This window comes from Crocodylus siamensis, chromosome 14 (assembly GCF_052110815.1).
Source record: "Crocodylus siamensis isolate JL-2025a chromosome 14, ASM5211081v1, whole genome shotgun sequence".
NCBI lineage: Eukaryota > Metazoa > Chordata > Crocodylia > Crocodylidae > Crocodylus > Crocodylus siamensis.
The window spans coordinates 1,273,016-1,299,885 of NC_143408.1; the positions used below are offsets into that span (position 1 = coordinate 1,273,016).

Here is a 26,870-nt window from a genome sequence, read left to right on the forward strand (position 1 = left end):
GGACACGGTCTGGGCCCAACTGTGGAGGCCGACTGCTTCCCGAGAGCCCCCGCTTTGGGGTATGCGTGCGCGTGGGGTGGGGGAATATGGACGTGCGTGTGTACAGGTGCTGTCTCTAGTCTCTCTCCGCATCTTCCAGACCAAGCAAGCCCTGTTTTACGCACCGAGGGAAGGCGGCAAGATCCGTGCGAGAAGCTTCGGCCAAATAAATCAACAAAGGAGTCCGGTCTCGCTGGCAAACTTCTGCTTTTAATGCACAGCTAAATGTCACCTCCTCCCACCCCTTGGCCGCCGGGACTGCCAGAACCCGTGCAGCCGTTCGCTTCACTTGCTCCAACCAGCGAGGACCGGGGGGGAAGGGGAACTTGCTTCCTCCCCGCTCTGCCTCTGTGCCGTACACCCCGCTTGGAGGCCGGGGCTTTTGTCTGGCCCCCAGGAAAGGTCAACGAGCCCGTCGCTGTCACTGGAGCCCTGGCTGTCGCTTACACAGCAGAGGCTCGGGCTGTTCCCCCCGGGAGGCAGCGGATTCGAATCCTGCCAGCAGCCGGGCAAGTGATGGACAGCCCCATATCCAGCAGGGAGGACTCCCGCTCTCCCAATGCAGCCGCCGAAGCTCTGTGCACAGGGCGCTCCGCTCGGGGCGCTGTACCACCGATCTGCCTGCTGCTGGCGCGGCTTTTCCCCCTTCCCCGCCACCGCTTCACATGCTCCTGGTTTTATTTGGGCAGCGGCTGGCGGGTCTCAGCCCGGGATTGTCCGCTCAGCTTCCCAGGGTAGCCAGCTCCACAGCTTCAGGTCGCACCACCTGCCAAGCAGAAGGAGAGAGTTCAGTGAACCGGCCTGGCACGCACGTGCATTCACAGGCAAGCAGCCCTGTCGGCTGTGGGGCAAATCCTGGCCTCCGCTGCCCAGAGCAGCCTAAACGTGGCTGTTGCATCCCTGCATGGACCCAGGAGCCCGAGGTGCTCAGCCCCTGGGGAAGCTGGCCCCTTCCTAACGCAGTTTAAGGCCCTTCGGAGCCAGCTGCCCGGTCTGACAGCCGGAGCCAGAGCTGGAGCCGTCACTCTAGCCAGCTCGATGCCACAGGCTCCGGCTGTCTGGCCCGCTCTGACTGCCGGCTCGTCGGGGCAGAGCCTGCCCCAGGAAATGCCTGCACGAGGCCCAGACAAGGTCCTTTGGGTAAATGGGAGAACTTTTATTGGATGCAATAAATAGTTGGGAAAAATTGCTCTTTGCAAGCATGGTACAAGGAACAGGCTCAGGGTCTCAGCGGGGGCGTCCCATGGCTGTCTGCCTCAAGCCACGTGCCCTGGGGTTGTCTGGCTCCTCTCAGGGCACCTTGTGGGCTGCTTTGCCCCCCGGGCAGGGTCGATGCCTGTGGTGCCGTGCTCTTGCCCCCCGTCTTAGAGATGCTGCTGGCACAGGTGAGCTCACGCAGACGCAGCCCCAAGAAATGCTGGGTCAGCGGCCTGGCGTGCTGCCGTTCACGGCTCCCTTCAGACATCTCAGGTCTCTCTGCCCCCTCCCACGGCAAAAGCCCTGCGAAGACTCATCCTCCTCCCCCCGCTGCCCAGCCTAAAGAGCAGAGGCATGAGCGCAGCCCTGCCGCGCTGCAGCAAGTGGCTGGTGCAATCAGGCGCTCCTCCTCGGAGCCAGGCAGAGGAGAAGGAGCTGCTCATAATGGATTTTATGCTTTACCTTGAACTTGTGGGCCGGTGACGGAAATCCCCCTTTTATTAATTCAACTGATGGGAAATCGTCATTTACAAATGCACCGTTCACCCGGTGCAGGTGGCCGCGGGTCAGGTGTCGGCAGCGAGTGGGAAGAGTCAATGCATTAAAAGAGATTCTGCCGCGAGGGTGTTAACTGCTTGGCTGCTGACAGATCTCCCCGGCGGACGCACACGCCTGGCAGAGGACGCGAGCAGCGTGCTGCAGCCCTGGCAATGGCACAAGGTCTTATTCTGCTTGTGGGGGCGTCACCGCAGGATGGCAAGGGCCGGATCCAGAGCCCAGCCTGCGCTGGGGCAGGTTTCCCTGCAGGATGTGGCTCTGGCCCCTTCGGTGCAGGGCAGCATCTGTCTAGCAGGTACTGCAGATGTGCTGCCTTTGGGCAGGACGCATGGTCCGAGCAAGGGCTGTGCAGAGGAGCATGCAGCGAAATGGCCAACATTGCTGACACTGCAAGGGAAGGGAGCATGTGTGCACACGTGAGCATGCACATGCATGTGCCCTGTGTGTGTGTGTGTGTGTGAGTAGGGGGACACACCAGAACTGCGGGAATATTTTGTTTCTGGACCTGTTGCCTGCTCAGCCTGCCCGGGGCAGGAACAGGACCCAGCCTCTGCATCAACGCAGCTCGGGAGCCAAGCCACCCCGGGCTCCCTTCCTCTCCTCAAGTCCCGGCTGAGTTTCCCTCCGGCTCTTCCGCGCCATTCACTCTCCCACCTGACAAAAACCGCTCGGAGGCCGTGCTTCGAGAGACCCTCAAAGGAGCCTTGTGTGGAGGAGACAGGGACGATTTCATGGGGGCGCCGGGGAGGACTGAACTGCTGAGGTGGGAGGTGGACTGGTTGCTCTATCTATTATGGCCCTGTCCAGCGGGGCCACTGCGCCTGGGGCTGTACAGGCAGAGCTAACAGCCGGCCAGGCCAGGACCCGGTGCCGGTGCTCACGCGGCCGGTGAGCGTCTGGCCTGGATGTGGGCCCCGAGGGGGAGTTTGCTTTCTCGCCGGAGCAGAGCAGGTGCATGTCCTGCACCTTGCCCGGGCAGGACACCTCAGCACTGCCCCGTGCCTGTGCCCGCCTGCCCTGGCACCACGGCCATCATCGAGTTACGCATCGAGGGGCTTGTTCTGGCTCCTCCTGGCACCCCGCGCTGGGGGCTCGAGACCTCTCCGTCCGTGATCTTTTGTGTTCGGGGAAATTTCCCCCGTCCCAAAGTGGGGAATTCTGAAACCACGACTGCTTTCAGAACCTGGCCATCCTTAAACAAAAGGCTGCTTGGAGCAGGGGCGGTGGGATCTGTCGTTCTGGAAACGTCCAAGCCAAACATCTGGGCCATTTCCAAGGTTGTCCAACATTTAGGGGAAGCCACTCTTTCACGGGCCAAGCTTTGGGTGGGGCCTATGGAAACGCGGCCCATTGACAAATTCCCAGCCAGGTCCGACGATGCCGATGGCGACGACTCCTCCACATGGGAATCAACTGCCATGGTGGCAAAATCTCGGGGCAGCGCTGCCTCCTCCACGCTCCCTTCTCCCTTGCTCTGGGCCCCCCTTTGCCACCTCCCCGGCCCCCGCCCCTCTCCAGGGCGCGCTGGGATGCAGAAACAGCTTGAGAGTCCAGCCAGGGAATTCATTTAAATACATTTCCATGCAGATTAATTTCTCCTCCCTGCTCCCCCTCCCCGCTCGGCGGTGGGAACCGGAGTCTGTTACCAAGGCTGTGGGTTACCGCGTGAGCACGGGTGTGCGTGCGCGTGCGTGCACATGCGTGTGGCACGGCAATGGGAAGAACCTGCGGGGTGGGAGGGAGCCGAGATAAATGGCCGGAGCCCTTAGAGAAGGTGGCTCGCCGGAGGAGGGAGGGGGTGGGCGATGTGTCTGGGTTCAGTGTTTTGCATGAGAAAGGATGAATGTGTTTTGCTGGGGGGCTGAGACTGGACGAGGGGGGGCCCAGGTCTTGGCCCCTGCTGCATTCATCTCTTACTTCCAAGGGGGGAGAGATTGGCCGGGTCTATCCCCTTGCAGGCCCAAGGGAAGGTGAGGGCGGGGGCCTGCAGCGGCAGGCCAGATCCTGAACTCCGCTCCCCTTCCCGTGCTGCTCGGACTGGGGTCACTGCCCCAGATGGCCCAAGCCTGCATCCCTAATCCCACTTCTGGACTTCCACGACCTGGATTCAGGCTCTTGGCACGACCCGTTATAAAGACAGGGGGCATGTGGGCAGTCTGGATTGGGACTAGGATTGGGATTGGCATCTTCCATCCCCGGCACCAGCTACCTGAGTTGGGGACTTGGTGACAAGGCTGCCGTCCCTACTTGTCGATACCTACTGACAGGACGTGCTCCTTGCTGTTTTGTTGCATCAGGAAAAGAGCCCCAAAAGCTTGGGAGGTGGCCCAGCACTTGAGCAAGTGAGAATGGAGACGTGGGACCTTTTCTACCAGGCCGGGCGGGGAGAGGAGCTGTTTTGGGAGACGGGGAAGGGGATAAAGGGCCGATACCCTCCGCCTGCTGGGTGCTGCAAGGCTGGCGCGAGGCCGGGCACTCGAATGCTTATATCAAGGGGAGGCAGGCTGCTCGGGGTCCCAGCCCCAGCTCCGGGGAGCCGGGTGATGCAGAGCCCAGGGCAAAGGATGCCTGGAGTCTGGATCTGGGCTTCTCCTTTCTGCCTCTGCTGCTTGCCCAGCGGCGCGACCGCAGCCAAGTCACCTCACTTCACTGCGCCCGGCCTGGCGAGAGCTCGGGGCGCCCGGTCTCCCTGCAAGGCGCTGCCCCGGGGGCTGCGAGGTGTGTCCCCAGCGCCAAAGTGCCCGCACACCCACGCCCAGCAACTGGGGGGTCCCAAAGACCCTGCTAGCCACCCACCCGCACCTCTGGCACCCAAATGCCATTCAAGATCCCAAAGGCTGCGAAGGAGTGAGCAGGGAACTGAACCCCGGTCCCAAACTAGTCACCAGCAGTTGCACCTTACTCTGACCCCATCCCCCTCCTTTACCTGGAGCCTGCCTTCATGTGAAGCAGCTGGAGTGGGTTCCCAGGTGCGAGGCCGTGAGGACACGTCCCTCCGTGGCCAGGGCTTGGTGCCCTACTCTGCCCTGGGGGTTCTTTCACCCCCCGTCTCCAGCCCCGCAAGCACCCCCAGAGCGCTCCTGGGCGGAGGATGCTTTCCTTCCAGGCTCTGTGCTCAGGGCCCTTTGCTCGCGGCTTTAGCTCCCGTGGCCAGAGCGGTCTTGGCAGGGCGGCGCGCACAACCGAGCTGCTGCGAGCGGGTGGCAGGAGAACAGGTCTGCTGCGAGGTGACAAAGTCCCTGTAGGCTTAAGGCCTGGCGAGCCCATGCCACCAGCGTGCTGGGAGGAGCAGTCGAGCCACTTCCACCCTGACTGCAACCATCAGCATCCAGCAACGCCGGGCAGTGCCAGCACATGGAGCTGGGCCCATGCGGGTCTGGGCAGGCTGGCACCAGCGGAGGAAATATATATATATTTATTAAATAGATTTCATATCCCAGTCAAATTAGCCAAATCATATCGATCTGAGCAGAACTCAATCATTCCGAAAATCCTATCGATGGAGCAGGCAGAAAGTCAATCGTTCCAAGCACCGCGTGGAGCACTACAACCGGCGAGCGTCCTCCAGCTCAGTCCCATCACCCAAGGGCTTCAGATGCTCCCAGATCCATTGGCGGGCATCCTCCTTGCGAGCCCAAGCCTGGAGATCTTGGGGTCTGAATGCCCCCAGGCAAGCATCCTCCATCCCAGCAAGAGCTGCCATTTTCAGCACAAAAAAGTTTTTAAAAGTCCCGCAGTGCCATTGCAGAAAGCAGAGGGTGGCCGACGGGCAGCGTGAGGAGGAGCTGGCTGGGCCCTCCGATAATGCGGCCCCGTGGCGGCTGGGCATCATGACCCCATTTCACAGGTGAGGAATGGAGGCCCAGCGAGGTTAACAGCCTCACCCAAGGTCACAAAGAGGGTGCGTGGCAGAGCTGAGCCCAAGCAGGCCACGACCCAGCCCACTTCCCAGCTTCTTCCAGGGTGCTCCTGAGGTGGTAGAAGGGCCCAGTTCCCTGGACAAATGGGTCTTGTGTCACCCTCCCTCCACATTCGCCCAGGGTCCTTTTCCCTCCCCTTTTTCACTAGTGTCTTCCAGGGAGCGTGAATGTGACAGGCAGCGACACACCTCGCCATCCCGCGTCCTTAGCATGTGCACATGTATGTGCCAGGGCACCGGGGGCTGGTTTGCAGCTATTTTGTTGGCATTGTGAGGGGTTTCCACGCTCGCGCCGCGGCGGCGTTGCTGAGCCGTGAGTCGCCACGGCCCAAGCAGCACGCGGGGCCTCCACCAAAAAGCCCTCCGAGGGTCTCTGCCTAAATACGTATGAGGAGGAGCGCGGGGGAGCTTTTCACTGGAGCCAATGAAGCTCACACACAGATGAATAACGCCATCAAGCCGAGGTAAGAACACGGGGCCCACAGGGATATAATCAGGTCCTTTCACCGCTAAATGCTCCATCATTGCTGAGTAATTTAGTCCACCGAGTGGGATGAACGCCACATCTTAAAGCGACAGCCCTGCTAATTTTCTGTTCAAACATCGTCACTGGCCAGTGTCGGGAGGCAGGGCTGGTTTTGCTTTGCCGCCAGGCTGCAGGGCCAAGGGTGCGGGGCCAGCGGGTGCCCAGGCTGGACACCTTTGGGGGCTCGTTTAACCATCATTAGCCTCCGGTTGAGCTAGAAAAAGAAGTCCCGGGGTAAGAGCCTTCAAAAACAACATGAAGGACATTGGGGACCAGTGTCAGGGACCGATGCTCTGCACAGAAATCCCCGTCCCCCTCCCACCTGCAGCCATGCCCGCACACAGCATCTGCCCCTGCCCGTTTCATCTCGGTCACCTGCCGCACCAACTTCAGCGGCGGTTTCTGGAGACTGGCGCTAGGTGAGAAGAGGCAGCGAGGGCAGGGCAGGCCAGAGCCAGCTTCCCTCGTCACGGGGCACCGAGGACACCTGCCAGCACAGGACAGGTCAGCCCGTGAACAAGCCCCTGGCAGCAAGTTCAAACCCTACAGCATCTTCTAACCCAGCCGGCTTCAGCGCGTGGGTTCAAAGTGCCCAGGGCGCCAGAAAAGGTTGAATGAAAAGGCGAAAACAAGTAGAAACCATACAAAGTGCGGTTCCCCCCACATTTGAAAAAGGCTTTCGGGGGAAGAAGTGCCGCGGGCCTTGGCTACACGGGCCCAGGAGAGGATGGTCCTGCTCCCTCCTCTTCCTCGTGGGGTGAGATGGAGAGGGGCAAGTGCAGATTGCTCCCCGCGGGTTATCCCTGCCCAGACCAGCTGCCCCGGCCCAGGCGTCAGCACAGCAGAGTCCCTGCGCGCTCGCACGCCAACAATAGCGCCGTGCCCGTCGGGGGAAGGAGCCGGGGAGGGGGATTTATTTTGCATTCTTGCTTTCGGAAGAAGAAAAGCAAAGGGCTGGAAGAACGGCCCCTCAGTTCTGTGCTGCCAGCGCCTCATTATGAAACCTGTGACCAGAGGCTCCCATTCAACGCCCAGATGAAGGACAAGGCTCCTTTTAGAGCAGCTCGAGGCTCTTTTTCTACGAGATGTGAAGGCGAATTCCGCAGGACGGCAAATATTTTGATTATGAACTGAAAGAAAGCGCCATTCCCACCCCCCTGCTCCCCCTCCTTGCTTTTAAGCCAAGTGCAGGGGTGGTGGCAGGGAAGGAGCTGAAATCACATTGAATTCTGCCTGTCCTTGAACACAAGGAAGGGGACAGGCAATCGCTTTCTCGGTCTCTTTCTTTTAATTGCATTTTATGGGTGGCGAAGGTGCATTTAAGAATAACACTGCATTAAGTCTCACAGCCTCTGAGTCCCCATGGCAGCTCGCCGACACAGGCTTCCCCTCGGGTTCGTTGGCCACAGACAAGAAACCTCCAGAGCGGCGCCGCATATGTTAAAATAAAAATAAATATAAAAGGAAAAAGAAAAAATCCAGTTTCTGAGAAGCTCCAGAATTTGCTTGGAGTTTTTTGGGTAAAAAAAAAAAACAACATGAAAAAAATCTTCCTGAGCTGGCACTTCCCTGCTGGCTGTTCCCAACTGGATGAGACCCTGTTATCTGAGAGGAAAAACTGCCTGTGAGAAATATGCTGAATTACTGCATCTCTGTGAGTGCTGGATGGAGCATCTCCACGGGCTGCCCCGTTTGCACGTTCACATTTTTTTGCTGCCTTCTCCATCCGTTTGTGCAGCACCTGATGCAACGGGTCCAACCTGCTTGCAGCCTGGGGGTGCTGCCACAGCATAAAAGCATGCTAATGCAAACCAGAACCAGGTCACACAACACTCAGAGACAGGAGCAGCCCCGCGGGCTTCAGTGGGACAGCTCGCAGCACACTTGAAACTAAGCACATGCCAAAGCCTTTCTCAGCTGAGCAATAGGGAAGTGGTTTTTACGGAGGGGCTGGTGCAATCCAAGCCAGGTGAGGGGCTGGTTTAGCAACTACTGCAGTGATTCTTGGCCAGGGTGCCTTGAGATCCTTTCCAGGGTATTGTGACATGTTAGCACGGCTAGGTGTGCAAACAGGATTAACGAGATAAACTGAGAGATTCCACATAGGAATCCAGAGTGTTAAAAACACGCTGACCTGCTGTGGGCTTTCTGGGGTCTTTGCAATAGAAGAATTGCTCTAGTATTTTTCCGTTGTCAAAAAGCAGGTGAAAATGATGAGCTGGCATTTTCCAAGGGGTGCCTGGAGTCTAACGAGGGGAGCCTGAGTCTAATGAAGGGTGTCTGGAGTCTAAGGAGGGGCACCTGGAGCTTAACGAGGGGTACTGAGAATCCAGCCCTAGTGCTTCCAGCACGGGGGAAGTCAAACCAAAGGACTGGATAGTGGCTTGTCGGCTGCAATTCTGCTCCTTGTCACTCTCCCAGCAGTTTCCAGCGCTGACTCTGGAACATTAATGCCCCAGTACAGGTGAGCCCTTGAGCGTGCGCTCAGCTTTAAGCATATGATTATGTCCCGTTGACTGAAGCAAGCGCTTGAAGCACGGGGTCTCACACAGCGCTGGGCCGGGGCACGGCTCTCCTGGCTGCGAGGGCGCTGGGCTGCCCACGTGCCTGCACAGTAACGGAGCTGAGAGCAGCAGCCCCCAGACCCTGCCGGAGTGCACAGTCCCCCCACCCCCCAACATCCTTACCCATAAACCCACTGCCAAGCCCAAGGACCTGCTACCGGAGGGAGGAACCAGTAACTGCACCCTGCAGCTCATCCCGCCCGGGATCCCAGAAGGTTTCGTAAACATCAGCGGATCCGTGGTCAGCCCCTGCCCTGTAAATCGTATGACCCCATTGTACAGACAGGCAAGCCAAGGCATAGAGGGACACCAGACCGCTGGCCCCTCTCCAAGAGCAGATGACAATGCGCTCCTGGCATCTCCCAGCTCTGACAGCAGCCAGAAGGGAATCAGAAGAGAGAAGCCATGGGGACTATTTCCCCCCGAGTCCTGCTCGCCTTGATGGTCACCAAGAGAGGCCCCGAGACTGCCTTAGTTGTCCCTGTAATCAGGACAGCTAAGGGACTGGGTCCGTGGAGTACAAGGGCACTTGGGCTCAAGCCTCAGCTCTGCCCCTGGCTTTCCGAGTGTCCTTCATGCTGCACCACGGTGCTGTGCCTCGCTTTACCCATCCGAAGAATGGGGCTACCCACACTTTCCTAACCCAGCCGCAGCTCCACGCTGGTCGGTAAGGCTGAGTTTGTTTTTGGCACACTGCAGCCCTTTGCCCATGGTCTGCCTGACGGGGCACAATCTCTGGTGCTACAGCTTGTGAACCAGAGAGACATTGCTGATAGAGAGGCAGCAGCGAGGGAGCAGGCAGAGAATACCTCCTTTGCTTCTCCATGCAAGGAAGATTTTTAATCTCCGCGGGCAAATTGCACCTTGGGAGGAACTCACGCCTGTGCTGCCAGCACCTCACCCATGTCATCCCAACGGGGCATCGGTAGGGCAAGGAGGTGCAGAAACCATGAGCTGCTTGGGGATGGACCCGAGCTGTTCACCTCCCAACAAGGTCACGGCCTTCGTGCACAGCCGGGGAGCAGAGCACTCGCACGCCAGGCTGGGGGACAGTGTTGGGGCAGGTGTGCGGGGTGTATGAGCGTGCACAAGCATGTGTGCAATAGGCTCTGAGCACCGAGACTTGGCTTCAGCAGCACACACGTGCCCCCCGCCACTGCAGATCTTGACGCTGGCCCCTTGTAGATCCTATCCTGTATTCATTCGACTTTTTTAGATCCCTTTGTATGGATCTTACTTCGAGAGACCCCCTGGCCAAGGGTCCAGACACCCTCACACCACCGGTAGCACAGGGGAGGCCGTTCCAGCCCGCACAGAGACAGCTCAGCCCTCCCCACAGCCTGCGGAGCAAACCCAGCTCTCCCCAAAGACCCTCGTGGATTTGCAGACAGGCCCCCCCGTTCTACGCTGCGGGGGGCTTTCAAACGCCCTGGGGCGATGTTCACATGGGTCCGTAAGCCTCTCAGCTTCCACTGGGAAAGGGCCCTGGCCCTGTGGTGGGGAGAAGCTTTGGAAAGGGGCCCCCAAAGGCTGCAAACCCAGGCAGGATGTCCGAAACGCAGCCCGTGGGCTCGTTCTCCAGCCGACCGCACGTGTCTGCAGACTTCTGAACGCTTGGGGTCAGCCACGCCACCGCCACCTCTGCACGGCCGTGAGCCGGCCACGAGAAAGGCCCTTGCTGGGGTCTCTGCCTGCTGGCTGGCAGTCCAGCCCTCTCCACCTCACCCTCTTCTCACGCCTCTGAGGCTACTGCAGTTCCCCTCGGGGACGACAGGCAAGGCTCCCGGGGTAGGTGCGGTCTCTTTTATTAGACCAACTGAATAGTTGGAAATACTGTTCTTTGCAAGCTTTTGGGCACAAACGCCCTTCTTCGGGCAAAGGGATTGTAAATGTAGACCCACCTTCCCGCCGGGCCTGGGGCAGCACCGGTCCCTGGGCTGCGGGCTGCAGAGTTTGCGAGTCCAAGAGGAAGAGGCCTCTACACCGTGGGAGGAAGGGGCTTTCCCCTTTCCCTTGGGCAAGGGGAATCTGTGGGATTTGGGCACCTGGGAAAAGCCAGACCTCACAAATCGCCTCCATGCCTGGCCCTGAGCCTGTTCACACTGCTCATCCTCTGCTCCCCGGGCTCTTGCCTTCAGCCCAAGGACGTGCAGCTCTTTGCATTTGTGGCAAGGTAGCATGACCCAGTGGACAGAGGAATAGGATCTGGGCTTGGTCAACCTCGGGGGAGTCGCCTCATGCTCCATGCCTCAATTTCCCCGTCTGTGAAATGGGGCCAATGACACCCAGCCCTTAGTCATCTGCCTTCTCCTGACGAGCAGCCCCAGGTGGGAGCAAGGGCTGGCCTTGGCCTCGGCCTTGGCCTCGGCGCCTGGCGGATGTGACAGGCGAGCTGCTTCCCTGGACCAGCAGCCCACGTGCCTGCGAGCATGCGTGCCCGCGCACACGGGGAGGAAACCTGCGCTTTTGTCAGCCCCAGCATCTCCCCCCGGGCTCTCGGGCCTCTGGATCAGCACAGGCAGCCAGTCGGTACGTTCAGCAGGGAACAGCGAGTTAACTTTATTAGTTTTATGGACAAAAGTGAAGGCGCTCGGCTGAATAATACATGAGGGGTTACCTCTGACCTTGAACCCATGGGTCCTCTCTCACCCGCTGCGCAGCCCATTCACAACAGCTGGGCTGTCTAGCCACCGCCTGACAGCTCAATGCGGGCATTGTCTGGTCCCACCATCACCCGGCCCAGCCAAAAATGCAGAGAAGTTACACTATAATATTTATGGAGCGCACTGTCACCTTCCCCCCGCCTCTGTCTCGTCTCCCCGTCCCCCGCCTCTCGCCCTGGAAGAAAAGCAGAATTTGCCCAGCACCCCTGGCGAGATCGCCTGAATTCACAAATTTATCGTTCGAAGACTTGCTGCTCTTTAGCCCGTTGACCCGCTGCGGCCAAGACTTAATTTCAGTGGAAACCCCTCTGATAGCATTCGCTTGGGCGAAGAACGTGCCTCCGTTGAGCGTCACCCACCAGTGACAGCGCGAGCTTGCTCCGTAAGAAAGGCACGCTTTGAAAAAAGCAATGGCAGATATACCCGGGCAGGTTTCTCTTGCATCCCCTAAATACTGCAAGCTCCTTCCAAGGCAACCCGCAACAATGACATTCTGCTTACAAGGGGATGCTCCTGATTTATTTTATTGCGTTTCCACTCCCTGCATAATTCCCCCATCAATTAAAACAAAAAATAAAGGGGAAGGAAAGCTCCGCTCCCCAGCCAGGCAGCAACAAGGACCATTTTAAGATTATTCTGCACCAGAGAATGGGGATGTGTGAAATCTGCTGGCCGGATTCCTTTTCAGACGTGGGAATCTGAGGTCTGTTCCAAAGCCCATTGACGTCGGTGGAAAGACGCCCATTGACTCCAGCGGACACTGGCTCAGACTCTTTATGCCGGAGAGTCATTCATTCAGAATGAGGCCATCTAGGAGAATTTAACATTTAAAAAAATAAAATAAAATAGGGGGAGAATTTTAAAGGCACAGGCGACAACAAAACCCGAAATCCCCCACCCCCAAAATCCGCTAGCTGGAATTCTCCCCGCGCGGGCAAGACAGTCAATGGAAACGCAACCCAGGGAAGGAAGAGGAAAATTCAGCGCCGGCTTCTTAATTGGGAACAACTGCTGGAAGCGAGACTGAGGTCCAGGCTGCCCCTAACCAGGAGGGTTTGGAGAAGACCACGCAGCTAGATGTTGCCTTTCACCAGAGTAATCAGGAGGTACAAAGCAAGACAATAAACCCTGGTGAGGGCACCCGCATTCGGTGAAGGGCAACCCGCGGAGGCCGAATGCGAGACTCGGTGCGTACAACGTAGGCACACGGCACCTCGAATGGACCTCTCCGATGCCGCGGGCGGCTTGGGGCAGGGAGGGAACTTGCGAAGGACTCCTGGCCTGGAAACCAGGGGGCATTTGGGATACGATCTGAATTCAATGGTTTCTTTCAACCCTCCAATAACCAGCTTTACTCTGACCAGGGAAAACAGCCAAGACAGACCGGAGCGTGAGTCTACAACCGGTGGCACAACAACACGGCGCACAGATCATTTCAGCTGGGCCCTCCCATAAGAAGTGGCTTGAAACAGCTCTGCCGGTTTTACGTCCTATTATCACTGCCCAGGACAGTGGAGTGTCGCGTTCTGTCTTGCCCCCCTCTCATACTTTCATTGCCCAGCATAGTCTTTCTATCAATGCATCATTTGCAGTTCAATGAAAATCCCCAATTAAATGATGCTGTCTAAAAGACACATCGCTGGGATTAGCAATGGGAATCGGTGTAGGAGTCAGGCTATGTTTTGGGGCATGAGTCTCTTTTAACAGATCCTGATTTAAATCAGGAATAACATGACCAAAATGTTAAGAGAAAATTTCAGAAGGGTTTAAGAGAAAAATCAGGCCTCAGTTCGCTGAAATGAATGCAGCCATGGGCTTGGCAGGGCGCTCAGGTCTGGTCCCAGGCAGACGGGCAGTTTACTACTGGGATGCCCCTGGGACAAATCGCTGTTATCTAAATTGAAAAGGCATTTTATCTCTTTAAGGAAACCCCTCCCGGACGCTTATTGTTTAAAGTTTTGTTAGAGGAATAAAGGAAAGCAGGCGGGGGCTCAGCAGAAAGACCCAGGCCCTCACCAAGGGGAGATTTAAAAAAAAAAAAAAAAGAAGCAGCAGCAAAACCAAAAAGTTGGCATTTTCCAAGGGTCAGACAGGGGATGCCCGGAGTCTGAAACAGTTGAGATTCACTGGTTAGCTAAATGAGCAGAGGGAAGACAGCCCAAGAGCCCCACAAAGAGGCTTCCAGGCAGCGTCTCCTGCTTTTTCTCCATTTTTAAATGACCTGAAGCACTTCCACCGACTCCAGAGGCATTTGGATTTGGCCCACCTAAAGAGCCATTCGGGATGCATCATTCAGCTCCGTACCACTGTTATTCAAGCCAAGAAAAAATTCTGCACTGAATCCTTTTTATTTCAGCAATTCTAGCCTTGATTCCCTGCTTCTCTCCTTCCTGGCTGTTTCATCCGATTGATTTATTTACTAGATTTCTCCTTCTTCTGTTTTATTTTAGTTTTTTAAATTTTTTTTACCGAAACTACCAGTGGAGAATAGTCCAATTTCAATGTGGTTTGAACTGGCAGCTGCTCGGCTGGTTGAGGCAGCGGTGGTTCTGTTCCCTACCGGAGGAAGGGGTAGGTGCTTTCTGTCTGAACACTTGCATGCAAACCCAAGGAGCTAGATTGTCAGGACAGAGTCCACTATTTGGCAACAATTTTTTTTCCCCTATTGAAAAAAAAAAGGAAATAATGGGCTTGGCTATTGTTGGGAAGCAAACCCGCCCCAGCAGGATCCAGCCAAGCATTTCAAAGGGATCTTTGTGGGGGGAAGGCCTGGCACTGCACAATTCAGCCAGGAGTAGATGTACAGCCTTGGATGGTGCAAATCAGCACAGGCCCACGTTAGACAGTGGAGCTGCGCTAGGATCTTCGCACCCCCGTGTCAGAGGCACATGGTGTTGATGAGGAGATGGAAACCCTGCTGCTTTGGTTAAACCTTTTTTCATTTGCAGACCCCTTTGGAAATTCGAGTGCAGGTATGGACCCCTTTGAATTGTAAGTGTAGGTATTCACGCATTTTCGACTGATCGCAGTCATCTTTTGCAAACCCCTTAGACATAGCGTGCAGACCCCCATGGAGGGGCTGTTATGCAGCACCTCCGCAGACCACAGGTTGAAACCCACTGGGTTAAATCAAAAGGGACCTCGCACCAGCTTTCCGCACGGGCCGTGGGATACAGCAGGCAGGACCTCGCCAACGCTTCTGCCACTTGGCTTTTATTCTGCATCTTGCAAAACGCAACCGCTGATGTGCACCAAGCAATATTCCTCAGACACACCAGCTGGGATTTTCCCCCTCTCAGCAGGTCAAAATATGAAGGTGAAAAGGGCAGAGGCATTCGGTCACTCTGCACATTCGCGTGCGTCCTGCCGCAGCGCTGCCAAGGAAAGGAAAGGCCCGTTTGACCTATGCGATGCCCTGGTCAAGTGTGTCTCTGTCCTAGAGCGCGGGTTTTCCCAAAGCAGCTGCCCGTTGGCTTCGGAAGGCTGGATGGCTTCACTGAAGGGGGCACAGCCATTGCCTGTTCAGATTACAGCATAGTTGCCCAATGCAGTGCAGGACTGGCGGGCATTGCCATGACTTCTGCATACATGCTAGGCTTCCCGTGAGTTGACTTGCTCTTGCTGCCGTTAGGCAATGTGACAGGAACTGCAGGCTAATGACACAGCACAAAGGCTAATCAAATAATCAACCGATAGCTGGAAAGCCAAGTGCATCGTGGATTGTACAGGGCGACCTACTGGTTCATGGCCAAGCGGGAACGGCGCGAACAAAGGGGAAAGCAGGAGCATCTTGGCTACACGTGGGAACGTGATGGAGGGAGGACTTGAAAACCAGAGGTGCTGCTCGCGCCGACACCCAACTGCAGGGAGCAAGCCAGTCCCCGAAAGGACCTGGTGCGTTGACACCTACATCCCCTGGCGCTTCGATCGAGAGCAAGAACTTTGGTACTTCCACATCCCACCTGTCTCCCAGTTGATCCCCCCCTCCGTTATCCAGCACCTTGCATACAAGGCACAGCCGCATCCTCGTGGCACTCAGGCCCGAAAGCACAGGGCTGAGCATCGGGGGGAAGTCCTGCTCCTCCCAGCGTGGGAAGGGCAGAAGGGTAGCTCCCAAAAAGGGAAATGCAATCCACCCATCCAGCCCAACCGGCACAGCAGAGAGCGAGACTTGTGCCGCTCCCCGAGACGCGAGGACGGCACGGGCACGTGCTTGCTGCACAGCTCCCGTGTGCCCGCACACACCGCTGCCCACGCACACTGCTGCAGAGATGCAGCTCTGTGATCGTTCCCCGTCCGGAGGGCTCATTCAGAGAAATGCTGCATGACACGGACCCCCGAGCGCTGGCGTCTGGAGATATATTTGGACTGTCATCTCCTCCCACCCCCACAGCAGAAGACAGACGCAGCAGTCATTGCAAGGACTGAAGAGAGAGCGAGGCCAGTCCTACCCCCACCCCAAGTCCCCCGAAGAGACACAAGGAAATCATACAGCCGCACAGAAAGGGGGGAAGGCGCTGGGGATGGCCTGGGCAAGGGAACACAAGCCTGGCTCTGTACCCAGTGCGGCAAGACTAAAATCCCTCATGCAAAGGCTCCAGCCCCTGGATAGGGGGATGATGCTCTGCAGAGATGCCGCCGGCACCATGGCCGTTGGTGGGGCGAGGTGAATGCCCACTTTGACCTCACCTCCCAAATTGTTTCTGCACCCATAGCACGGGCAAATCCGGGAGCGAAAGGACTCGAGGCCTTGAGGACAGGGAAGATGTGGCAGGACGAGCAATGAGCAAACCCTCGTGCAAGCTCCCGACAGGCCGAGTGGGCAGCGAGGTGGGAAGGGGCTACGGCGGGACTGCGGTGGAGTTCACATGGGGGAGGTGAAAGGTGGTGGGTGATAAACTGGCGCATGGCACGCTGCAGCTGGCATCGCGCCGGGGGCGAGTGCAAGCCCCGCGACCCCCCCCCACGAGCCGCACTCCCTCCTTGCACGCTCTCTTGCGAAGGGAGGATTGCACGGAGGAAATAAGATGGCACCTTCTATCTAGCACATCCCTCCGGGGATGAGCTACCGGGGGGTGGGTTGGAGATGGAGGGTTGTTGTAACAAGCATCCTTCCCGGCTTGCTGAGCTAGGCATAATTGTCGCAAAACCGCTGTGCACATGCTGAGCTTCATAATTATCAAGCTTGTCTGCCAGCCTTTCCCTTCCCCCCAGCATAAATGCACATTTGATTATGATTATAGGGGCTAATTTTGTCTGGTGCATCCTAGGCATATGGGCCCCCACCTGCTCCGAATATGCAAACGACGGCTGATTTGCTTTTCCCCCGGACTGTCTGAGACAGGTCCATGGCCTATGGGCAGGCGGGGGCGGGGGAAGAAACCTGGCCGCCATTTCGCTAACAAAGAGATCCTGAGCAGCAGGCATGGGCACAAAGAGCATCCGGTAATTGTCGCTGGCATCTGGAGCTGCACGAATGCGCATTGTGCCAGTTAATTAGGGACCCTAGCGACATGCAGCCCCCGCCCATTATACCAAATATCCCCTCCACCCAGATGCACGAAAGCGCCTGACGCCAGGCGGCTGGGAGGCTGATTGCACGTGCGCTTGGACCCGGGTGTGTTTGTGTGGCTAGAGGAAATATGCGCGTGCACATCCCTGCATGCTCACGGAGTTGTAGGCCGCGCACACACACACAAGACAAGGCACATCCGCCCATGCAGATACGCACACACGTGCAGCACCTTGCACTCACGTGCAGTGTACAGCCCATACAAAAGGCACCTACTCTTTCAGACGGTCCATTTTACACCCACGGTACTGCACATCTACACACGCGCATCCAGGGGCAACATGGCAGCAAGAGCCACCGACGCTCAGGACGGCGCAGTACGTAGATACCACGGGCTGTGGTTAGACACATCTGTGTCCATCTGCCTGGCAAAATTTCAGCCTTCTACCACAATCCAGTCGTGTAATAAAATGTTCAAATACAGTGTTGTTAGCAAATTAGCCGCAGGAATACACCCGTTGTGGTGACAGTCACGTGCAGGTGAGGGGTGTTATATCTGGGTCGTCTGGAACATTTTCAAGGCAAGGCAAGATTGCCACCACCTACACCTGGCTGGGGTCGCCTGACCTCGGCCCTCTTTCCTGCCGGGGCAGCGGGTCGGGCACGATGAGCCACTGGGTCTCTTCCGACTCTATAATCTATGAAATCTATGACTGTACATAGCTGGACACACAGAAAAGGATCCAGAGGTGGGTGGGTGGGTAGATAGATACCGCTGGGTCTAGGGAGAGATCAACAGAGATGCTAATAATGCAAAGCCAGGGCAGACTCCGGCTGCCTCATGCAGCTACCCGAGTGTTGAACCCCCGACCCTGCCCAATTCTGCTTTCTTGCCTGCGCGGGAGATGCTCTCTTTGAGCGAAGGCCGCTTCCCATTTCGGCACAAGGGTCAGCGCAGGCTTGCTGGGGCCTCGGGACTGGCTCATGAATCAGTAAAAGGAAATGACATTTGTCGGGAGAGCCGGCGGGCGGGGGAGGGCAGTTTTCCGTGCAGCCTCCTCCGTTCAGCTTTCATTTCCCCCCTCCTCGCTCTCCGGCGCCCACGTGCAAATGCACGACGGGTCTCTGTGTCGTCACGGGGCTTAGCCCCGCGCAAGCCCCTATGGGCCAAACCTGACGGCTTGCTTTGGGGCCTGCACGGGACATCACCTGCACCCTTTGCCTCTGGAACAAGGCTCTCGTGCCCTGTTCCTCTCTCCCTTCGGTGGACCAGGGACTCCCCGGGTCAAGGGCTCCCTCTGTGCAGCACCGGGCACAGCGCGTCCCAATCTTCAAGTAACAGGACCCCCGCCCTGCAGTCACAGGCTACGGTTCGGTCCTTAGTCCCCACCCACCACCCCCAGCATGGGAGGCTCAGCACCCGGCAGGATTGAGCCCACCCTCTCCAGTGGACTCTAAACACCCACTTTCCCCTTCCCACGACACCCGGGAACACGCCCTTCCACCCCGAACCGCTCTGTCCCTCACCTCCGCTTGAGAGGCTCCCACCGGAGCTCTGACCACAGGTAGATCACTTGCAAATAGTCCTCAAAGCTAATTGCATCATTTGCATATAAATCACCTGTGGAGCAGGACCAAATTGGGCCGCTCTGGGCATGCAGCGAGCCTGCAGCAGCTCTCCAGGTGCCCAGCGTGGCTGGCATCAGTCCTGTGCCCCCAGGGGCAGGGCACAGGAGGGTGCAGGAGGAGGCAGCCAGGCACTCGCCCCTGCTCCCACCAGTCACTGATGGACTCTGCCACAGCTGCATCTCGTTCCCTCTTCCGCGCTGGGCCCCTCAGGATCTCCGTGGCTCTGTGAATCCCAGCTCCCGGGGACCTTCCCCTCCCTGGGCGCCTGCACCAGCCCTGGGGACTGACAGCCCAGCAGGTCAGCCCGGCTGCCATCCTTCAGACGTGCCCAGCGATCCTAGCGCACGTCAGCGAGCCAGGCCAGGGTTGTCTCCTTAAGCGGGTGTCGGCGGCAGCTCAGGGGGTCTTAGCCGGAGCCCGGCTATGTAGGTCACATCCAGCACTCAGCTGGAAAGTCGGGGGCTTTCATCCCCTGAGATTAGTCAGGAGATAACCCCTCCCTCGGGGCCGGTGCCAGCTTGCATTAGAGGGCTGGACATCTCTCGAGGCCAGAGCCCGCGCACGCCTCTGCAGCGCAGGGCCGCTCCGAGCCGGGCTGCAGCCAGCCGGGAAGGAAGGAAGGAAGGACGGGGAAGCCCCTTCCAGCTCCTCCCCACTGGGCTCTCCAGACCCCCGGGTAGGGAAGGGGGTGCACACCTCTGGGCTGCTACATGAAGGAACCAGGTGGACAGCCACCTCTGCCCTGTGACCCTGGCACGTGGCGCACACAAGCGGTCGGCTGAGCCTCGGCACTCGGGGGGAGCCCTCCCCCCCGCCAGGCTTCCTGCTGCAGCCACGGCTCTCCGCGGGTTTGCTCCCTGGGGTGCGGCACAAATATAGAAACCAGCTGCAGTCGCTGAGCACTTGCCAGCCGGCGCCAGGCTGCAGAGCAGCCGCAGGACTCGAGCTCCATAGCACGGGCCTCTCGCAGCCGCGCGCCAGGAAAATCCCTATCGGAGGGGAGCACTCTATGGTCTATGACACACACCTCTTCCCTTTGGCTTCCCTCCGCCGGAGGGCACTGACACAGGCACACGCATGTGCACGTGCAAGTGGATGTGTGCACCGTTACCCTCCTGGGTTCCCAGGGGGAGCTCTCCTTGTTTCACCACCACCCAATTTCAGTCCTGCATCTGCATCTAAACACCCCTGAACTCTGGCCGGGACGCCCGCCCGGATGAGGCACAGATGCCAGCAGGGGCTCGCCCCAGCCCCTGTGCCCTGCAGCGAAGCACAGAGCCCAGCCCCAGTCGCAGGCTCTCCAGGGCAGGGGCTTTTGGGCCAAGCCACTTGCAGGTGCTCAAACAAAGCCACAAACAGGCCTTGCTTTGCCTGTTACCGACACAGTCACAGATGCCAACGTGGCCCAGGAGTGACAGTGGAGGTCTTGGCAGCAGGTGGATGCAGCAGCCCTGAAAGTAGATGGCTGAAAGACCAGTGAGTATTTAGAGGGGGAAACTGAGGCACAGGCTGGGAAAAGATCAGGGGGTCTGTGGCACAGCTAGGAATAAACCCCAGGTCTCCTGGGCCCCAGGACAGTGCTCTGGTCAGCACCAGGCCATCTCCTTGTCTGCTCCCCCGTCACCGCCCAGCTCCCTGGGGGTGGGTGCCCCTCTACAGCAAATGCTCTGCCTGCGCGCACCCAGGAGAAGCTGGGGGGTCCAAGCCCTGGCCCCCTAGGACCTCCCTGGGCACATCTCCAGCCACAGCAAGCAAGAGAGGGAGCTGGAGGGCGGGGTTTGGGGCACTTTCCACCTCCTCTGCTACCATTTCCCAGGCAGGAATGAGAGCACGGATCCAGCCCAGTGCCTCTGGCCGGCTCTCGGCAGGCAGCCAGCGCTCCCCAACTGCCAGGGGACGTCCCCTCCGGTGGGGAGCGGGCAGGGGCTTTCGGTGCGGGTGCAACAGGGGCCCAGGGGCCCACTGCAAGGCTGGGCCGAACTCTCCAGCGCTGGGCTTAGACCTCTCTAACCCGCCCAAGCGTCTGATGACGCCAGCAAGGCTCTGGGCCCTCGGTGGCCAGCCCCGTTCCCTGTGGCAAGCACGTTCCCAGGCGGCGCGGCTGGGTCCTGCCTGCCTGGCTTCCTCCCACGTCCCGCCACCAGGCACGGCACCTCCCCGGCGGAGGGAAAACAAGTGACTCAACCTCTCCTCCTCTGCCACCCGCTGCAGCCGCCTCCGACAAAGCGAGAGCATGATGGAGCGTCATCCTGGCACGTCCCAAAATAGCTGCCTAAGCACAGGCGGCCGGCACCACCCGGCTCGCGACCGCCCTCGCAAAGGGCTGACAGCACTGCCTGCCCCGCACCATGGGCAGCCCAAGGGGAAGGGCAGCGCTGGCTCTCCTGGGGCTTCCTGCCTGTCCTGGGGGCGTGCCCTGATTGCAGCCCCCAGAGACAACCTTTGCAGGCCCTGAGTGGAAGCGGCTGTGCCCGAGAGGTGGGAAGTCCCGGGTAGCCGCGCCCAGCCTGGTGCCAAGGTGGAAGGGAGAGAGGCGATGGGGACCTGCCTCCTCGTCCGTGCGGTGCGCGCACCGCCTTTCAGCCACAGGAGGGGCCTGTCCCTCCCCTCATATGACAAATGTTGGCGTTTCCTTCCCCACCTCTCCTTGAGCGCTGAGAGGCTCAAAAGTGCTGCACTGACCATGGGGGAGACTGAGGCCCGAGGCACAGGCTGTGCTCCCAGCGGTGCCCAAGCATGAGTCCCTGAACTAGGGCAAATGACCTGTCCCGACCTCAAAACAACCCTGGGAGGTGGCAGGGGGAATTCGGGAAGAAAAGCTTGTTTCCGTTGACAACTTTGTCCTAAAAGCTTCACGCCCCAAGGGGCGCGGAGCTGCAGTGCCCGGCTGTGTCCTCCCTTGTGCACCCACAAACTGCAGCGACGCCGGGTCGAGGAGAGTTGGATCGAGACGATATTAGGAAAGGCGGGGAGAGGAAGGGTTTGAATCGTCCCTCCCCTGATTATAAAACATCCTGAGAGGGCTTCCCGCCTTTGCCTGCCGACAACAACCCTGTCCTGGCTGAAGTCCAGGGAAAAACAGACTGCCCTCCAACGTGGGGCGGGATTTCCCCAGGTATCACCCCGGCTCCCGGCCCATCGCACCCTACTGCTGCCCTGCTCACGCCATTAAGCCACGCAAAAGGCACGTTTCGTCATGTGTACAAGCGCCCCCAGAGCTAGGGACAGCTCCATCCCCTACGCTGGAACTAACCTGGGAGAAAACCCAAGGAAAATGGGGCTGTTGGGGGCTCAAGGGAGAGATCTCCACAACCGCGGACGTTGCTTTGAACTGGGGGAAATAGTTGTCCCACTCCAGCCATACGGCACCCAACACCCGTGTTGCTGCCCACGCCGGCCTCCTTCTGCTTGCAGCTGCTGGCTCTGAGCGCACGTGCACCCAGAGCAGCCCAAGGGGCAGCCAAAGGACATTGAGCACTTGGGCGTTTGGGGACCCCAGCTCGGACCTCAGCGGCCGTCAACGAGCGTGCAAGCACCGAGGCCGAGAGAATCCCACCAGCTCCAGCTCCTCCAAGACAGGCCGTTCAGGACAATGATTAATCCAGCAGATGAACCCGCTCACCAAATGGTTTGAAACAAGCCGGGCGGGGCTGTGAACATGGCACGTAGGGCAGGGGCAATGGGGGAGACGGGCAAGACGTGGCATTTCCGAGAGAAGTCTGCCCACGGGAACGGCGTGGCGTGGGGGTCCCTGAGACAGGACGGAGCCCAGCCACGAGGCGGGAGGAGACGCCGGCCCTCCCCAGCGAGTCGTGTAATTAGGATGCAGGGAGGGTACGTGGGGCGGGAGAGCGGGCCGGGGGGGAGGGGGGACCGGAGCGAAAAGAAAAGAACAAAACTCATCGTCTTGGAGAGCTGGCTGGCTTAATTACCATATTCAAATCTAATTAATTCCGTTTTGCATAAAAAGGCCAAGCGGGATGGGGGGCCAGCGTTGCAGATGGCGTCTCGCGCCCGCGCTCCACACCGGGGTGGGGCAGGCGGCCATTTTACAGCTTGCCGGGGAGGCACAAGATGGCTTCGCCCATCTCGTGCAGCCAACGAGCATCTGTTGCGGGCGCCCTACTTGCTGGGCAGCCGGGAGCACGCCCAGCTCACTCCAGCCCCCCCGCCCCGGCCGCACGGGAGAACGGGGGGGAGAAACCAGCCCCCTCTTCGCGCCGAGAAAGAAGATTGCACTGGGCAGGCCCGTCGCTGGAAATGGATGCAGCAAAGCAAAGCCAACAGGGCCGTGCTTTTAAGTCGGTGGCACGACAGCCCCCGGTGCTGGCGCCCACACCTGGCCCTGTCCTGCGGGCAGCAGTGCCCCCTCCCCAGCCCAGCGTCCAGAGGAGCAGAGGTTGCGAGCGGACGCGGGATTAGTGGCTGCAGGCGAGGAGGGGCGGTGGGCTAGGGCACAGCAGACACGTGGGGGCGGGGGGCACAGCTGCCATATGGCAGGCTTCCACGAGACCTGCCCACGTGACCTCCCCCGGGCTGGCTGGCTGCCCTCCTGGCACGGTGCGGGTGCGGTAGCGTGATGCTCTGCAGACCGACTGCAGGGCCGGGCTGCGTCCTGGGACCCCCTTGCCCCGGGGGGCCGGGTCCTGGGGGAAACCCCCCTTTAAAGCAGGGTCGGGCAAGTCTGCAGGAGAGGAGGGGGCAGCAGGACCTTTCCCCTGAACACGCAGGCGAACCCACACCTGGGTGCCATAACTGGAGGCGTGCGAGGCTGCTCTGTACTGGCTCCGAGGGCCCGAAGCTGAGAAGAGGTGGGGACCTGCTGCGAGCCGGCGTTTGTGCAGCCCCGTCCCCTGCCCCTTCCGAGCGGGGGCCCCGGCCCTCAGCTGCAGGAGCAACGTCCTGTGCCGTGCAGCAAAGCCCGCGCCGATCGGGTCTCTCTTCTTCACAGCTGCAGATGCTGGATCCTCGCCACACGCCCACCATCAAACCTCAGCCCTGCCCAGACACTCTTGCCCAAGGACACGGACCCACGACGCAGACAGGAAGGTCTCGCCCGGTGGCAGTGACAGCACTGACCGGAGCTGCAGGGCCTTCCTCCAGGGCGGAGGGTAAAAGGGTGCCCGGTTGCTCCTGAGGTGCAAAGCCGGGACCCCCGAGAGGTTTGACGTGGCTATCACCACCTGACAGCCACGGCGTGGTCTGTGTCCACCTCACACAGCCCACTCGCCTCTTGGCCGCCACGAGGGCAAGCACTAGCCGGGCAGGGGAAGCCAGGTGGAGCTGTCGCTGAAGCACTTGTGCCCGGGGGGCTTTTCCCCACTCTTCCTCCACCTCCAGGATGCCAAAGGGCCCTAAGCAATATCAGTGCCCACCTCCCTTTGAAACGCATAAGGAACGGGCACCTCACCGCCCCCCTACTCTGGTTTGAGCAGTGCCCAGTTCAGACAAGCCCAGGATCAAGCCCCAAAACTTGGCCTCGACCTCAGGCCTGCCCCGACCCCCTGGGAAGCAAGTGATGCCACTCACAAAAGGCCGACCCGGGCAACTCCAGGAAGCCAAATTTTGGCGCGGGCTCCTTCGCCCCCTGCAAACCACGGCCAAGCCCCAAACCGCTCTGGCTGCACTGCTCACAGAGCTCCAGATGCCAGGGGGGCAGGAAACCCACCCGGTGTGCTCAGACACCTCGCTACCCATCTGCAGCCATCGCCTGCTGCCCTGTGCTCAGCCTGCCAGCCCTTCAGGGCAGGGACTTTCTCTCTGCGCTGCCTCTGAACAGCCCCTAGCACCGCGGGGCCTCCGCCCAAGACCGGAGCCTCCAGGCCCTCGGACAATGCACACGAGTCCTCCGTGCGGACCCGCGCTCCTGGCCAGGTGCTGCAGCAAGGCTCGGGCCCCTCTGAATTAAGTCCCGCTTGCAGCCAGGGCCGGGACTCCCAGCATCCTTGGCTTCCCAAAGGCGACGTTCGGTCCCGTGCTCCAGTCCGAGCCCAGGTCACTCCTGCAAACCCCTCGCCCCCATCCCTGGCCCGCGCTGTCCTGCAGCAGTCCTTGTCCCCAGGAAGCAGCCCGAGGGGGGTTTGTTCAGCGACTCCCCCGGCTTCGGACTCAGCCTTTGGTGGTGGGGGCACGTGAGCAGCACGTCATCAGTGGAAGTAAGAAAAGCCAGTGCTTACCTCTTCTGCGGGAGGCTCCCAGGGCCTCGAGCATCCATGTGGACACGACTGGGAGCATCCTCCACCCCGGGCTCCCTCAGCCTTTCGTCCTTGCCTCAGAGCCGTGCAGCCAAGCCGGGCAGTCCAAGCCTTGCAGGCAGAAGACAGCCTCTTCCTGACCAGGCCGTTGCCCCAGGGTGAGAATCGTTCAGCCTGCCCCAGGCCCGGGGAGGCATGACTCGTCTCTGCAAGGAAACCAGTAGGCTGGTGTCTGTCCCCGCGCCCCCTTGATTCCTGGGGAAGGCTGGATCGGGCATCTTGCTGCCTGCACTCAGGCGTGTAGCCAGCTCTGATGCGCGTGCAGGGCGCTGGAGGTCACATCTCCTCCCGGAGGAGCACAATCTTCCCAGATACGTGCCCTTCAAAGCCTGTGCATTCCCGGGCTCGCTCTTGTCCCCCTTAGCAAGGCATGTGTCTTTCCATCCCGCTTCCCGGGCAGTAGCAGTGGCTGCGATGCATGGATTGGGAGGAGGGTTTTTCCTTTTTCTGCAAAAGACTAAAGGAAAAGAAAAAAGAGAGACTGTAAAGCAGCGTCCTGAAAGAGAGCGTGCGGCCCACATTCCCCCAGCACCCAAGGGCCCCTGCTGCCCAGCGCTGTACAGAGAGGGGCTATGCACGTGATGGATCACTATGCCCCATGGCACGGCAGGGCTAGATTAAGTGACATCAAAAATGAAACATGGGCAAAGCCGAAAACCGATCCCAGCTCTTCCAGCTTGGCCATGAATCTGTCCTTCCTCGCCAGGTGCAAGAAAATTGCTGTAGGTTTACCTGCAAAATGGCCCCCCAGTGCTTGGCAGCCTTAGCTAAGGGTCCGGGCTGCACACACCACCCCTGGGCTGGGAAACGAGGCAGCTGGTCAAGAGCCTTCAAGGCACCAGCTTGAAAAAGAATGAGTGCCGGGTCCAGCTGATGCCACGCAGGGACCAAGCGCCGGAGACCGGCCAGGACACGGGGCTAATGGGATACAGCTGGACCACGCTGAAAGCAGCGATGAGCCCGGGGTCACAGAGCAGGCAAGAGGCAAAATCGTAACCGAGACACCCCGATCCCCAGCCCCGCGTCCTGCCTCTCGCGAGCCACAGCTTCCTAGCACATTGCACCGTGTCAGCACTTGGCTTTTCCAGGCCTTTTAAATTAGCGAGGATCGAACGCCGTGGTGTGTACAGATGCCTCTGCTCCTCAGGGAGAGGCAGGCTGGTGTCCAGGCAGCTGGGAACAGGGCCTGCCTTTGCCCCTCAGACCCTTTCCTGGGTGTCGCAAGACTGGGGAAGAGGCCAGGAGCTTTGCCCTTCTCTAGTCACTGCCTCAAACACTCCCCAAACATGAGGCCACGGGCCTCCGAGCCTGGCAGCCTCCAGCTGCTCCATGTTGCCAGTCTTGTTCTACAGACAGAGAAACTGAGGCACAGGGCAAGGAAGAGATTATCTCCCATGACACAGGGCGCCCAGGAGTCCTGTGGCCCCGGGCTCCTCCCTTAGCTACCAAGATGCAACATCCCTCCCACTTCGTGCCCCATCCCCTTCTGGTCCCCTTGGCCAGAGGCGCCGGCACGCCCCGGAGCCCCACGGGCTGGGACAGGAAAGGTCGCCCTTCTCCCGACGCGAAGGCTGGGAGCAGTTGGCCCCGAGCAGGCCGTCGCAGCGGCCACGGCAGCCCTGCACGGCTGTGGCGGGCTGGGGCTGGGGCCGGGGGGGAGGGAGCAGGCGGGAAGGTGGGTGCCCGGGAAGATGGAGGGCTCAGACACAATGATCCCATTCACAGGGCCTAGACATGGGTCTCAGCCCTTCCTGACCAGACACAATAGGGGCTTCTCCGCTCGCCACTTGTGTGCATTGTCCGGAGACAGCCGTCCCCCCCGGTCCTTTCTGTCCCCATTGGATAATGGCTCTGCATTGTGCGCTTGCCCGGACAGGGACTTTGTTTTGGAGAAAGAAACTGTGTTTGTCTGTCAGCAGAGATGGGGCAAGAAAGGCAGAAGGAGGGGCTGGGGCTGGGCCGGCTTCCCCCGCCCCCCAGCATTGGCCTTCTATGGCCCCGACGCCGCC

General features: G+C 59.3%; 1 long non-coding RNA gene across 1 annotated transcript in view; it reads right to left on the reverse strand.

The window, feature by feature from the left end:
• Positions 1-239: 239 nt before the first annotated feature.
• The window catches only part of LOC149853078 (uncharacterized), a 50,637-nt gene continuing 24,006 nt past the window's right edge, over positions 240-26,870 (reverse strand). Inside the window, exons 3-4 of the long non-coding RNA XR_016439159.1 lie at positions 24,784-25,318; positions 240-805 (exon numbers count right to left, since the gene is read on the reverse strand). This is a non-coding gene — a long non-coding RNA (uncharacterized LOC149853078). The remainder of the gene's footprint in view (positions 806-24,783; positions 25,319-26,870) is intronic.